Source organism: Rhinolophus sinicus, chromosome 1, assembly GCF_057876585.1.
Source record: "Rhinolophus sinicus isolate RSI-liver-muscle chromosome 1, RSI-T2T, whole genome shotgun sequence".
Lineage (NCBI taxonomy): Eukaryota > Metazoa > Chordata > Mammalia > Chiroptera > Rhinolophidae > Rhinolophus > Rhinolophus sinicus.
In genome coordinates this window covers 108,343,290-108,357,407 of record NC_142501.1, presented here as the reverse complement: position 1 = coordinate 108,357,407, position 14,118 = coordinate 108,343,290, and the positions used below count along the sequence as shown (strand labels likewise).

The 14,118-nt window shown below is 51.1% G+C and overlaps 1 protein-coding gene and 1 long non-coding RNA gene across 2 annotated transcripts in view; both read right to left on the bottom strand.

Annotated features, from left to right (window-relative positions):
- GATA3 (GATA binding protein 3) overlaps positions 1-4,155 on the bottom strand; it is a 29,020-nt gene extending 24,865 nt beyond the window's left edge. Inside the window, exon 1 of the mRNA XM_019738258.3 lies at positions 3,973-4,155. The gene's annotated coding sequence lies outside the window, so the exon portion shown is untranslated. The remainder of the gene's footprint in view (positions 1-3,972) is intronic.
- A 6,209-nt stretch (positions 4,156-10,364) lies between these two features.
- Positions 10,365-13,826, bottom strand: LOC148759183 (uncharacterized). Its single transcript, XR_016021994.1, has 2 exons — positions 13,691-13,826; positions 10,365-13,264 (listed from the first exon to the last, which is right to left on the bottom strand). It is a non-coding gene; the product is annotated as an uncharacterized LOC148759183 (long non-coding RNA).
- Positions 13,827-14,118: the final 292 nt, after the last annotated feature.

Genomic DNA, 14,118 nt, shown 5'->3' with positions numbered 1-14,118 from the left:
GGGTCGGGGCTGCGCGGGTGTAACAGCTGGGAAGCCCGCTCCCGCGCTGCACCCCGGGACCACGCAGCTTAAACACGTACTGCATTATGTCTGTGCAGTTCCCACCCAAACGCCTTTCTCTTTCCCGCATGAACTGAAATGCAGAGTGGGAAGCGAAATCAAAAGGCGACTGGAAAGAAGCAGGCAGTGTGGGCCGTGCTAGTTGTTCTCTTGAAAAGAAACAGCGAACCAGGGACCTAGGGGAACGCAGAAAAAAGGGGACCCCAAAACTCACTGGCAAAGGGAAGATGCTGGAGGTGGAAACGTCAAAGGGAAAACCCGCGGGAACTCAGGCGAAAAGAGCTACCCGAGCGCAACCCTCCTCCGGGCTCCCACACCCACCCGCCCCAGGCCCAGGGTCCACCTGCCCTGGGAAATGAGCCATCGCTTTGGGGATAGTGTGTGGTTCGATTTACTTTTTTTTTTTATTCATCTATCACCGATTAAAACTCGGAAGGAGACCCGCCCAGGCCAGAAGGAGAGGCGAGAGATGTGGAGCGTCAAAAAGAGAGGAGATGCTCTCGGAGATTACCCCTCCCGCTCGCCCCACCTCTAGACCCGGCCCTCCAGCTTCCAGGGATTCTGGCCCCCCCTCTGCCACTACCCTCTTCCCCCCGGGTTGAGAAAAACCCTGACTGTAGCGAGATAAAAATGGGGCAGGTAGGGGTGTAGCGGAAAGGGGGAGTAAAGGGCAGGGGATTTCTGTTTTGGAGCTGAACAGTGCACAGGTGCGGGGTGGGGGGGGCTAGCAATGCGGGAGCCCTGGGGTTGGGCAGGAGAGAAAGATTTCCCCCAGAGGGTGAGTGGAAAGGAATGCGAGTCACCCTGGAGGAAGGGCGCACCTCCTAACCCTCCCTCCCTCATGGCCTTGGCGGTTTAGGGGACAGGTGGAAGCCACATAGAAAAGGAAGTGGTGGAGGTCCCCCGGCTGGTCTGTGTGGTGGCTCGTGGCCACCGGCCCCTGATCCTGCTCCCAGTGACTCTTAGAAAGGGATTCGCGCGTCTGGACCCTGGCTCTCCTCCTAGTGTGTCCTCGGGCCGCGAAGCTGAAGCAGCTGGGACTCCCAGGGAAGGGAGCCGCCACCGCAGCCAGGGGAGAGGTCAGCATGCGGGATTCACCCATGTGAACACCGTCATTTTTTCGGGTGAGGACGGTGCACGTGGGCACCTGCTCCACTTCCCACGGCCTTCGGCCTCCAGGCTTCGCACCGGCCGTTTCACCGCCACCATCTCCAGAGCCCGCTGCCTGGCCCCAGCCCGGAGTCCTGAGCGCTTGCCTCGGCTGACTCTCCTCTGGCCACCTCAATTTGGCATTTCAGGAGTAAGAGGGCTTTAACACGGGGCTGTTGTTTTTACTTCTCTAGATTAACCAGAAAACTGGGGTGTGGTTGTTGCTGGACAATCGACAGTGGGCTTTAAGGGAAAGGGGAGTTCACAACTGGGAGATGGAAGATGGGGGAGGGTGATTTCGTTCAGATCCGGAGACAGAAGAGGCGAGCTCCAGAAAGCACGAATTGTTCTTGTCTTCCTTTGGACACGCTGGAGACCCAGTCGTAACATATGTGAATCTGCCCGGCTCAGGTGTAAAGAGGCCTTCCTACGCGCGCCCTCCGCGTTCCCCTCCCTGAAGGATGGCGTCCTGCCGGCCGCCTCTGCCCGCCAGACCCGCCGCCTGTCACCTCGTGGACCCCAAGCAATTTATTATATAAAGCAAAACAGCAATCACACACGTGTGCCTGCGGACCTGCAGCGACTGACACGCAGGGAGCCTGGCTCAAGCTCCTGGACGTTTTTCTTTCTCGTCCTTTCAACGGCCGCACCTACCGCCACCACCTCTAGTGCCTTCTGTCCAGCCGCCGCAAGCAAAGGGGGGTTCGGACTCCAGTTCTGGGGCTGCCTTGGCAGAATCGCGGAAACCTCTCTCCGGTTACTCCAACCATCAAGAAAAAGAGGCGATCAGGAATATTTGGTTTGCACACAAAGACTCCACGAAAGAAATGCACATTTATGTGTGAAAGGGCTCAGACACGGAGAATGAGGCAACACCTCAGTGCAGCCCAGAAATGGTTAGAGAACACGGGCTTTCAGAAGAGTCTAAAACCAGGATCACTAACGCCCTGGCACATCCAACAGTTCCTGCCACAAATTGCCTTAACCTCTAGAAAACGGGTTCTCAGCCACCCGGATCCCACGTACCCGCCCCTCCCCCAGGCTCTCTGTGTAGCCCTGGGCTGGCGGCATCCAAATGGAGAGGTTCCGCCAGTGAGTGTCCAAGGGTACCCACTCCCATCCCTTTACTGCACCCCCCCCTTACCTCACATATCTTCTGCAAAAAGGCCAGTGGAAATATCAAATAAAGGAAAATGCAGCTTCCTCTGTGCCTGGGCTTTCGGTAGGACAGACCGACCCAACCCTGAGTCCCCAAGACTGGCGGAGTTATCTTGTGTAGTTATCAAGGGTTGGCCTGCCGGGTGCTTGGGCTTGTATACTCAGTGCCACTCACCCGTATCCTCAGAATCCAGCTGGCTTCTCAAGCCAGGAACTTCAGGCCTTGCAAGGCAACTGGCTGGAAGCTGGAAGCGGGGCCTCCTGCTTGATCCCACGTAGGACTCGATAATGGACCCCCAAGCCCACCTGGATCTTGGTCTTTCTGACCTGGACACCATACCCTGCCCCAGATTCAAATGGGCAGAAAACAATTTCTTTCCTCAGAATCACACAAACGTTGAAAAGTTTTCATGGTAAGCCCCCTCCCACAACCAGCCACTGCAAGCATCTCACTTCCAGACACCTGGGTCTACTCGACCCACCTCACTAGGACTCCCTGCCCCAAGCCTGTCACAGAACCAACAGCCAACACACAACACCTTTTCTGCCACAGCCGCTAAAGGATGAAAGGGCTGCAAATGCTACTTTATTATTTGTCCCTTTAAATTTCATAATCTCCCATCCACAACCCAGGCATCCCTGGTAAATGTGGCTGACTGAGGAGGAGGAAAGGACCAGGAAACATGGGAACCAAACCAAGGGGAGATCCTGCCAGCTGGAGTCATTTCCTCTGCCCTGGACGGAATCACCCCATGCCAGTTTCCTCAGCACCCTGCGGTATCTGAGAGGAGGCAAAGATGTATAAAAGCAACTCTCTTGCCCAGATTCCTTCAACCTCCCCTTGCACTTTAACCATTCTCTGTCTTGGTTGGAACTGTCTCTGATTGAGTGACTTCTGGGAGGCCTGTTGGTCCAGCATCCCAGGAGAAAGTAGGATTCTTGTCCCCTGTGCCCTACTGCTCCCCACAACCCTGGGCACCCGCTCACAGAGGCTGTGGGTTTTCTTATCCATCTCAGGGTGCTCCAGGAAGCACAGGCATCCCCGCTACCAGCTCCCCTGGGGGGATGTCAGATGCCCACACATCTGGGCTCTAACTTTTATCTCACAGCGGCACAGCTGATTCTTTAATTATATGCAGAGACAATGAGCCTAAACACACACTTGTAAGCAGAGGGAAATAAACATGAAATTGACACCCGGACCTTGCGGCCACCTTTGGGAGAAGGCTGCCCTGCTCCTCCGCAAATGGGGTTTTCCCCAATCCTCTGCCCTCCTACAGTGGAAAACGTGTGGCGCCCATCCTAAGCATTCCCGTCATCTCTTATTTTTTTCTGTTTAGTTTTTCTTTTCTTCACATGCCTTGTTCTACTAGCTTTTTTCTCCAAACAAGGACACACACATGCACATACCATGCTCACCCAAGGTCACTGCAGAAAGCCCAAGATTCCCAGTGACCAGAAAGAACAATAGGACTGGGGTCTAGTTCACTTTCTCCCTGGGGCAGTTACCCCTTTGGAGTCAGAGACCTCCTTTTAATTCTCTCCACGTGGAGCGGGGGAGAGCCAGTGCAGAGTCAGAGAGAGGAGATAGCGATATTTACTGACCTGGGTAGCTCACTTTCGCCGGCCAGCTGTTTTTTATTTTTTCCTGACTTGCCGGAGATCTGAAGGCAGAAATGACAGGCAGACTTGGCCACTGTGGTTGCCGCTGCAGACCTCAACGCCCCAGCTGCATCTCACGCAGGCTTCCAGCAAGAAGTAAAACCTGGGTGATGTGCATCCTTCCTAGGAACCCCCTCCCTCCGCCTTCTCCTGCTCACTGTAGAGAGCAGAGCTCTTCCGGGTTGCGAAGGGGGAAAGGGAGGGAGAGGAGAAGACTGAGCGAGGAATGGATTTCACCCCCTTTTGCAAACGCAAACCGCACTTAAGGGGTGGGTGATGCTGGCAGAGTTTGGGGAATGGGAAAAGATTGCTTGTAATGTGACCAGCCCCTGCAGCCTACAAAGCCCACTGTCCCTGGCAAGGTTGGAATGAACACTAAATGTCATCAGTAGTGTTGACTGGGTCATTACTATCATAGACATAAAGGCTTTTGCAGTTTTCCTCTCATTTTTTTGGAGAAAGAGGAGACCCAGTGGGAGCATCTAGAGATACAACTGGTGGCCACCATTAGCAGGGGGCTGTGCCCCACAAGGCTATCTTTCTCCCTTCTGACTGTTCCTTCTGTTTCTGTTTATGCTGACACTTCAAAAATGCCTGCACTCTTCACCCACCTCTATCTTCTGCCAGTGCTGGCCAGTAAAAGTTAGGAAAAGTGGGATGGTGGGTGACTGGCCTCCTGCCACTCTTTGGCCCTCCCCCTGGTGGGCATGAAAACATTTGGAGGCTGGAGTACCCGTGGACACACTAGAGGTTTGGGGAGGAGACTCTCTAGGGGTCCCAACTCTTCTCATAAAGATTTCTAGGGGGAAATTTACCTTTTAGGAGAGTGAGATAAGAGAGAGAAGCAGAGGTCGCTCTGAAGATAAAATACCGAAGGAACAGGATCCCATTAGTCTACCCACCGGCCTCAGCAAACTCCAGCCCTCCCCTTCAAAGCGCCCCTTTTCCATACACCCCCTACTTCTGCTGGTAGGGGATCAAAATAACCCACCAAGGAGTCTGTCCAGAATAAATTTCTGCAAGAGTAAGATGAAACTCCATAAACAGTGGGGTAGAAAGGTCAGGGTCCATTTGTTTTGACAGGTAGAGTTTTCCCTTCACAATATTTATACAATAAGAATATGGAGACTGACTTTAAAAATAAATAAATCTTTGGGGAGATATAAAATAAAAGGTGTCCATGGCCAGGCCAGGAAGTCAAGAAGTTTCTTGTGCTAGAACCAGGTAGGAAGGAGTTGCCCGGCTCAGTGGTGCAAAGTGCTCAGGGGTGGCTGTTCGATTGGGGGTGGGGGGCGAAGACATTGGTCAGCAAGGTCAGAACAAAGGGCGCAGAAGTGGGGCGGCGACCCGAGGAGGGACAGCTGGGGAGCGTCAAGGAGTGAGGCGTGGAGTTTGGTGTCTGAAAAGCAGGGACAGAGCGTCACGGGGGCGTCACGCTCGGAGTGGGCTGAAACTCCCGGGACGCGGCCGCGGCCTCCAGCCGCCTAAAGACGAGAGTTGGGGGGAGACGGCCTCCGCATTTTCCAGCCTGGCCAGGAGAGGAGACGGGGGCTCTCTGTCTCTGAGGGAGCCCCGAAGCCCACCTCCGTCACAAGCTCAGCCCCTCCTCCGCCCTCCTGCCCTCTCCCGCCCGCCTTCCGCCACCAAGTGGCAGAGCCAAGTTCTCTGGCGCCAGGGCGCGGAGTCGGCAGGGCTGCGCGTTTCCAGGACGCAGGGGAGGTCGCTTTCTTGACAGCTTTCACCCAACCTGTTGCCCTGGCGCTTCGCAGGGGGCCGCGTGGGTGTGCCAAGGAGGCTGCGAAAGGTCGGGCCGCTGCGGGTGGCGAGAGGAGAGTGGCAGGGACTCAGGAGCCCTTTTGAGTCCCGAGACCCCCTCGCTTCTCCTGGTGCACTGCCCAGTGAGGAACAGGACCGCGGGCCCACGAAGGGGTCATCTGTCACCCAGACTTACACAGTCGTCTCCTCAACGTGGGTGTTAGCTGTACCCCACCTTGCCGCCCACCAGGCCCATGGGGGCCCTTTGCGTCTTTCTCCAAGCTGTCCTCCCGGCTTCTGGCCCCTCTCAAGGGTCCCAAACTTCCACACTCGTCACTTTTCTCCCTCTCCGCCCACCCCCTTTCTCCTCCAACTGGAAAGGCCTGGTCCGGTCCTTAGATCCCGCGCACGCACCCCCTGGAACCCAAGTCTGGTTCCTACTCCCGGCTTCTCCGGTCCCTCTCCGCCACCCCGCCCACCCACCCCCTAGCTACCGCGTCCCCGCGCGCGCCCGCGACCTCCGCGGGTTGCAGCGGGGCTGGCGGCCCCTCTCTGCGTTCCTTTTCTGCTGACGCGGGCACTTGCTTGTCTCCAGGTCTAAAGTGAGTCTATGGTGAGGGACTGAGAAATGTGATCGCAGACACGCCGGTCCCCCGTCACCCCAATGCTACCTCAGGAAATTCGGCTACCGAAGACACTCGAGCTTAAAAAACAACAAAAAACCCAAACGACCCAATTAAAATATAAGTGATTTTCAATGTAATGGTCAGGCAGGCAACATTCAGAGAAGAAATACCAGGCAGCTGGGCATTTCTTGTCTTGACAGACTTAAGAGGTGGACACTGTTGCTGGTTAGGGACACAAGAGCGAACTATTCCGGGAGAGGTGGGGGGAGATTTGATGGTGGGGAGGAAGTGATGGTGGGAAGAAAGGAGAGAATTTATCCTGAGAAGTAAACAAAGTGAGGCGCTGGTCTCTTGTCGCAAGGGCTGAAGATTTATTCACGACTGGTGGACACCGGCCTCTGTACACTGTAAAGATGTTGCTTTAATGAACCTACGAGTCGCTTTCTGAATTTTAAAAGCTCCCACTCCGGCTCGCTGATTCGTGGTTCGGGTCTCTGTGCGTGTGTGTACATACTCGTGCGTGAGAGAGCAAAACGGCCCTCCGTGATTCCTCAGCGACTGTCTGTGCTAACGGCTGAGGGCAGCGGATGCCGGGTGCTAAGAGCCTGCCTTATTCCAACAAGTAAGAGGGGACAGGGTGGCTTCACTCCCGAGATTTCAGGACTCTCAGGTGAACCTTTTCATTGAGGAGTCCTCGTCTGGTGCAGGCAAGAAGACAGGGAGCCAGATGTGGGTACACACAGAGGGCACACTCAGGTGCTCCTCACCTATAGCAAGCCCCCTGCCCACGTTCCCTGGTGCCCCCTCCCTGACTCCTTTCCCCTCCCCTGAGCACCTACCACGGACTTTCAGTCCCTTAACCCGGGCCAGGCGGTCATCCTTCCTGAGCTTGGAGTCAGAGGCAGAACCAGGTAGAGAAATGTTCTGAGGCTACTGGGCCTGGGGACAGAGCTTGGTTTGGGGTTCTTCCTGGAGGCAATCGCGCCATCCTAATTCTATGGCACCACCATCCACTGCTTTAATTCCCGAGTTGTGTTGGGCCACATTCCTGCAAGCAAGGCATTTGATTGGATTTTAAATATAAAGGGAAGTCACCTGGCGTGTGGGGGTAGCAGATGGATCAGTAAATGGCTAATAGATAGTAGAAACCCTGTGTCCCAGATCTCTGTGATGGCCACGCAGATATCAAGTTCACCTGTTGGATAAAGAAAAAGGAGAGAGACCCTGTAGGAAGGAATAATCACTGCCAGAATCTCCAATCTTCCTAAGCACGTGTGGCCACTTAGAGTTGTTCCATGTAGGGCTGGGGGAACCATATATTTATTCTTCCAAGTTTCCAACATGTTTTCCCTAAAAACACAGGTACCATATTTTTCTTTCTGCTTACTGGTCTCCAGCGTCATCGCCCTTGTAAATTTTTCTGCCTTCCTGTATTGGTTTAGTTCTTTCAAGTGCCCTCTCTGCCAGATGAAAACTCACTCAATATTAGCCTTGCTTTAAAAGTTCTAATCTTTCAACCCCACTCATTGAGATTTAATTTATTATAAATGTGTAAAGGGTGGGGGGGGGTTGTTGGGAGGAAGTAAACGATGTCTGGGGTGGGTACGACCAGTTCTCTCATTTTTCTTCTTTTCTTCCTAATAGAACATTTTTCATTAAACTCAACATTCAGGTCTGTGCCTTTGCCTATGTTTTGCTGACCAAGAACTGGCAGCCTAGTTGGGGGTGGCTGGGTGGTGCAGGATGGGAGGTGGGGGCCTGGGTGGTGTGGAACCATGGACGTCTCAAATGAAAGTTTCACAAAGCAGTGACTGGAAATTAAAAAAAAAAAAAATCAGACTTATTCCACCCAGGCGCCCTAAATAAATAGCCCCGTTTGCAAATTCCTATCAATTATTACGTGATGGGAAAAAATCCTATCTGAAAATAAAGCACGTGGACGTGGAGAATTTTAATTAAATCTTACTGTGGATATAATAACATGGAAGTGATTTTTCATTCGGCGCTTGCCTGCTCACCAGTGTTTTATGGCGTTTTCTTGCCTCTGACTTTATTTTAAAATATTAGACGAGGTGGAGAATTATAAACGACTCTTTCCTTATCTGTACTGCTCACATATCCAGGATCAGAGGAGCTGATTAAGAAAGAAGTCAGAGGCAACGTTGGATTCATAATGATTTGGAATAATGAATCCTTATCTCTGCTTTCCAGATTATCTGCCTTTCAGCTCCCAATGTTTTGTTACATGGGATAATTTATTGCATCTAATACATCACAATGAATCTGATGGTAGAAAGTGATGGCCAACGTTGTGAAAAGGGGGCCCTTATTTTTTATCCCGGGGCAATGAAACTGCTTTTTGCAGTTTTTAATTGGGAAAATATAAGGTAGATCTGATAAAAAAAAAAAAAAAAAGAGCTGGGTATAATCTTGCCTGCTCGTGCTTTTCCATGCTGCTCTTTAATTAGTGTGTCAATTTCAGGCTGAAATTAACAAGATCGACCTGAAACCAGTGCTTAGTTTCTCCCCAACACCTAGATCCTAATTTTTAACATGATTTATTTTTATGAAAAAGGAGATAATTAATCATAAACACTGACTGAAGCACAGAACCAAGTTAAGATAAAATGCCATTTGCATCTTTATATAGAAAGATACCAATAATGTTAATTTTTCTGAGATTTCCTCTCTCCTCACCATCTCCTGTCCCCACATCTCTCTCACCCTGACCGCTGTCCACCCCACCCCATTCCAAGTAAACAAGAAAAAAAATTAATTCCAGGTTCCTCTTGGTATTCACTGCTCTTTTTTTTTAAAAAAGTATATACAAGTGTTAACAGACAAAGCCAGAGGAGCTAAATATATAATGTGCATAGGTTTCCTTTCCCAAGAGCAGTGGGTGGATCTGCCTGTTCTCCTAAACGCCCTCCTTTCCCTATCCTCATCATTTTCCCTCCATTTTAGAGTTAGAGAGAAGAGGGTACACATCTCATTTAATGGTTAATTAGTTACAATAATTGGCATTTTTGTTTCTTTTGTCTTTTGCCTTAACGCCAAAGGAACAAAAGCCATCTAAAAGCAACAGGCTTCACTCTCTGCCTCTTTTAGGACAGATTTCAGAACCCAGAGTTCCCCCCCTCCACCACCAGCACACACACACACACACACACACACACACACACACACACACACACACGACTGACAACACTAGCAACCTCCAGGCTTCAGGAAGTAGAAGGGGCAGGAGTCACTGGTAATTTGCTCTTTAAGCTTTTTGTGCCTGTTGATTACTTTCTGGTTGCTTGGATTAAACAATCGTTGCAAATATGCAAACCAGTGAGAGGAGACTCATACATATTCGCTCTCCAATTGTGCCTGCTTACGTCAGATCATAATTTCTTGGTAATTGGATGGCTTGTACCTGAATAATGCTCATCTGAAATTCTCCACGTTTCTCTTGGTTGCGGTAGATTTTGTACTGGGAGGTGAGAGGAGGACTTCATTTTTTTTTTTTTTTTTAAGAATTCTTTTCTGTTCCCTGTAGTTCCTATTGTCTTTCTTCCTCCCCTATATTTAAGTACATTTACTTTTGAAATGTGAGGGTATAGAGTTTGTTTCCTGAGAATATAACTTCCCCATAGTTCCTGAGTAGGTTGAAGACCGGCCCATAAAGATGAAGGAAATGGGGGTGCCATTGAGGCAGAAGCAGAGGTGAGGTTCTATGGAGCCAAGACTATTCCCCCCCTCAGCTTAGAGCTACAAAAAGAGTCCTGGCGGTCACCGCTGCTTACCATCCAGATTTCCTTTCTTGACATTATCCTGCGTTCCCAGCTAGCTGGGGTTCAAGACTCCATTTCTGATTCTGTCCCACACTCTCAAAGTGGGCAGCCACATAATTATGGATTTTAAAAACTTGAATCTTGATTACAAATATATTTCAGGTTTTAGGTGGAAAGGGAGGGAGAGAGAGAGAAAGACAGAGAGAGAGAGAGAGAGAGAGAGAGAGAGAGAGAGAGAGAGAGAGAGAGGGAGAGGGAGAGAGATGATTTTCTGGTGTATTTTCCCTTTATCTTTCAGTTCTCTTTGGCCTTAGTGGATTTCAGAGTGGATTTTCAGTTCCCATATTGTACTCAATATTGTGTGACTTCCTCACCTTCCTCTCTCTTTCTCTCTCTGCCCTTCTCTTCTTCACCCTTTCCCCATCTCCCCTTCCCTCTCTTCTCCTCTTTCCTCTCTTTAGGACATATCACTCTAAGAATTTCAAGTATCAATTATAAGTAATATTAATATCTCAGCCCCAACCAGTGAAGTGCAGATGCTCTGATAGGAGTTTAAAACCGGTGCTTCCCTAGATGAAACAGACCAGTGGAGCCTACTGGGCCGTTTCCCATGCCCAGATGAACATTCAATTTTCCAGCATTATCTCCGCACTTAAACTCGCTTTCTCCATTTCTGTGCCAAGATAAATTTGCATAATATTTGCAGCTGTAATTAGCTGATGAGCATCTCCCAGCCTCCCCTTTTGTTTCTCTCTGCATTTGGTCTTCCATTGATGCCACGTTTGATCTTTAATATTACAGGATTCCCGATAGAGGATTGCATATCTTATCTTCTCGGCTCCAAAATCTTTTAAGAAGTAGGGAGGAAGGGAGAGACGGGGTTTGGGGAAAAGAGTGAGTGAGGAGAATGAAGCTTCACTAATCAGAGTTTGAAAAGGTTCTGTTGGAATAAGGTATACAGGTAGTGACAGAACAAATCAAATAAACGGGGAATCATGGTGAGGTGGGGTGGGGAGAGGTGGGACTAGCCTCTCAGAATGGGAGAGGCTGGGATAAATGGGTTATTATTTAGATAATTCAGGAGTGGGTTTGGGGAGCTTGGGCTGAGATCTGAAACATGGATGGGGTGGGGGAACTGTGGTTAGCAGCCAGCTGCAGCTCTGTGGCCCTTCCTCCATTTCTGGGGAAATGTAATTGCAGGGGCACTGAGTAAGACGCCCTGTCAGGTGCTCCCTTCAAGCAAAAACTGGAACTTTTGAAACCAGGTGACACGCCTATCTGCTCATCTGTTCGTCTCTCTCTAGTAGAGGGCACAGCAGTCCTGAATTTCTCCTATGGTATTGGCACTTTTCATTCTCACCTGCACTGTTTAAAAGAAATAACCTCCCCCCCCCCCAAAAAAAAAAAGAAAGGAAAGAAAAGAAAAGGAAAATCAGAAAAAGAAAAAGAGAGAAAAACGGAGAAAAGAGAAGGGGCTAGGAAAAAGAGGAGACGGGGAGTCCGTGGCAGCAAACAGAGGTGCCTCCAGAAGTGAAACAGAACCAGAAAAGTGTCCCCCTTGCCTCGTCCTGGTTGTCATTGTTCTGTTAGTGTTGTGACTTGGGTGGCAGCAGGGTGGGAGGGAAGGTGGATTAGAGGAGCCACTGGTTGAATCAGTATTTGTGGGAATCCGGAGGGGCAGAGAGAGAAAGGAAAGGGAAGAGGGAGAAGGAGGAAAACAAGAAGACAAGAAAGAGTCGACTTTCATGCCAATCATTGGAACAAATAGCTAACATTTAACGTTTACACCCGCACTGGCGGCGCCCTGGCGCTCCGCGGACCTGGAGCCGGGCTAAAATGTCCCGAAAGCCTTTGGAGAAACGAGTTTCCAGCTATCAGGTTCTCCCCATCTCCCCCTTTCATAAGGCTTCGGTTTCAGGCTGGACTTGTCCAATGTCTGCGTTACTGCTGGGAGCTCCTAAATGAGTGTCCAGGAGGCAAATATCAAATAGCGCCGGGGTCAAGGCGATTTAGTTAACCGTGCGGGGCGCTCAGGACTTGAAACTTGTGTGGGACTCGCGGGGGAGTGAGGCAGGCGGAGGGAGGGCGAATGAATGAATGAACGAGTGAATGAGTGGGTAGAGGAGACCCAGACACAGGTGGGCTGAGAGGCCTCCACTCACCTGCACGCCCTCGCAGGGCAAAGTAAGGCTCTCAGTTTGAGAAAAGTCCCATAAAACTTTTTGTTTGTTTGTTTGTTTGTTTGTTTGTTTGTTGAATGAGGCCAATTTTCTAAAGTGCAGTTAAGAAACCGGGCTCTAGTCAATGTGTAACTTGAGTAATTGTATTATCTCAAAGCCTCAGTTTCCCTATATGCTAATTGGGGGTTGTACTTGATGATGGTCAAGGTTCCTCGCTGCTGGGGGACAAGGGCAGACTGTGGGCGCAGGTAGGGAGTGGAGTGGAGTGTCCGGAGGTGACCTGGGGACCCTGAGACAACTCCCCCGCCAAGCCTGGCCCGCAGGCGCTGGCCGCTCAGACTTCCAGAAGACGGAGCCATAAACCTCCTCAGCTCGAGCGCTGAGGGCCCCCCCAAACCCCAGAGCTCTGCAGCCAGGAGCGATAGCCACTTTTCTGGTGTTACCGTCTGGGGAAGTCCAGCTTCCCCTACCCCAGCCTACAAGTTCCTCAGGCACTTTCTACTCGGGGTCTGTGTCTCCTAAGTGTTTCCAAAAGAGAGCATCTCCCCCCCCCCCGGGGGCGGGGGCGTGCGGATTGAGGTCTCTATCAAAATTCCTAACTCAAGTGTCTGGGCGGAAGTCCCGGCAGCCACAGCCTTGGGACAGGGAGCTGTAGTTCCGCCGCTCCGCGCCAGATGGGTTAGGAATCGATTAACCGAAGTCGGCTCCTTAGGATTTTGTGGTGTTTCCTTTTTTCTCTTCTTCTTCTTATTTTTGAGATCCGGGTTGCTGTACTGAAAGTAGGGGGAGGTGAGACGTCCGTGCGTGCGTGGGCGTTTCAGCCGTGTTCCTGGAGGGTGGGTGTCACAGGCCCGGAGGGGGCTACACCAGACTCAATGGTCTATTTCCACGCGCCCTGAGTAGAAAATCGAGTCCAGGCTGTAGCAGCCTGCAAGAGGTTGCTGCTCAAGCTCCAGGGCTGAGACCCAGGTTCCGCCGCCCCCACCCACCCACCTTAGATCAACCTCTTCCGCGCAGCTGAGGGTCCAGCTAAGGCCGAGCACCAGGCCCGGCCTCTCAGTTCAGTGCCGGTGAGCCTGAGGTATGGGGGTCGGTGCTGGAGGCAGGTGGGGCAGCGAGGGTGGGGGGACAAAAAGGGGACACAAGAGCGAGATGCCCTGCCATGCAGGGGTGGGCCGGGGACCCTGTCTTCTTCAATCACCCTCTTTTTGGTGAGTCTTTCCCTCCCCTCTGTATACCTCTCAATGATAGTCACGAAGACGAATCACGATGCTACTTTTCCCCCTTCTTTCTCAAATTAAAAAAAAGAGAAAATACGCACCCAACTCCACTACGTTCGGGTTCCGGAGAAATTCTCAAATAGAGCAGTGTAATTTCTCAGTTGATTTTGATTGACATACTGTCCCTGGGATCATGTGTTAATCCCTTCTTCACTCAAGCCTTTTCATAACTCATTTCTCTCTTGCTAGATGGGGACTCTGATGGTTACCGAGGCAACGATGATAGCACTAAGCTATTTCCCTCTCTGCAAGGAGACCATTATTCCGCATGCATAGGCCATTTGCAGCAGAGGTCGTCACAAAGTCATTCACAACACAGCACACGTTTATTAAACTTTTATTCTCTTTTTTCCCCCAACACAGAAACTAGTTTGCTCTTGTACCAGGGGGTACCATTGTCCTGTTCCGTGCTGGCAGGAACTGCACCCGAGTGCGTGGGCCCCACATGCACGCACTCCCCGCGCCAGGC